Genomic DNA, 1064 nt, shown 5'->3' on the forward strand with positions numbered 1-1064 from the left:
TTTTTGTTGTTTTTTATGGTACATACATTTTATAGTCATTTTAAGCCGTGGGTACCTGTACGTAATAAAACTTGCTTTTTTTTCTGTTTTTTGTTTCTAGGGATCAAACTCAGGATCTTGCCCTTGAGAGGCAGGTGCGGTGCCACTGAGCTTAATCTCTGGCCGACTTTCTTTTTTAAAATACTCTTCTCCATCCCTTCCCCAAAGGCTATAAGTAAATGATTGTTATAGCTACTAAAAGAAACATTTTAAGTTTTTTCCTCTTAGTAAACAGATTTAAGAAAAATTAATTTTATAGTTACAAGATGCTGAATAAACATAACTTTCACTTAAATTTTATGGGAACTAATATGCAAATATCATCAGTATTCCCCTTATTTTTCATTCTCAACAAAATTAATTTGTAATGTACTTCTTTGGATTCTCAAAAAACACTAAACTCAACAACTTTTTACTTAAAATTTCCAAGAGTTGTCATTGAAACAGGATTTTAAGGCATTGTAAAAATTTTGGAGTTCAATAATTTATTTTTGAGCTCTTTTTGGAACAAATGAATGACAGTGAAAGTAATATATTTTGAATTTAAGTCTGGGGGCAATTTAATATTCAAAGAACAGTTTCATTAAACATAATGACTCACTGACTCCCCTATACCCTCTGGCTGTTAGAGATTTCTCAGAGAATGTGATGGCGACCAATAGATGTGTGGCCAATACCCAATCAGTGCTTGTATTAACTGGGACATGGTAATAACTAGTTCTAATATCACTTCTGATGGCACTTCCTATTAGTAATATCATCAGAGCAAGGTAGCTTTAATAATGTGACATTTGGAATTTCTTAGCTATATCTTTTAACACTATGAACTCATGTGTACTAGACTCATGATTATTACCAATACAAGGAATGAATTTGCTCAACTTGAGGTTTGGAGAGAGCTCAAAAGGTTGTTGCCAAGTAGTATAGTTGTTTGTCCCTTTGGATCCAGGAGGGATTGGTTCAACAGCTCACATGGACACAAATATCTGAGGATGTATAAGTCTCTTATATGAAATGGCATGGTA

At 33.2% G+C, this 1064-nt stretch overlaps 1 non-coding gene across 1 annotated transcript; it reads right to left on the bottom strand.

Annotated features, from left to right (window-relative positions):
• Positions 1-735: 735 nt before the first annotated feature.
• Positions 736-807, bottom strand: LOC147822330 (small nucleolar RNA SNORD49). The gene has a single exon (XR_015445820.1). It is a non-coding gene; the product is annotated as a small nucleolar RNA SNORD49 (small nucleolar RNA).
• Positions 808-1064: the final 257 nt, after the last annotated feature.

The sequence above is a fragment of the Heterocephalus glaber genome, unplaced genomic scaffold (genome assembly GCF_053883595.1).
Source record: "Heterocephalus glaber isolate CG9 unplaced genomic scaffold, H.glaber_assembly_v1.0 deba00001662, whole genome shotgun sequence".
Lineage (NCBI taxonomy): Eukaryota > Metazoa > Chordata > Mammalia > Rodentia > Bathyergidae > Heterocephalus > Heterocephalus glaber.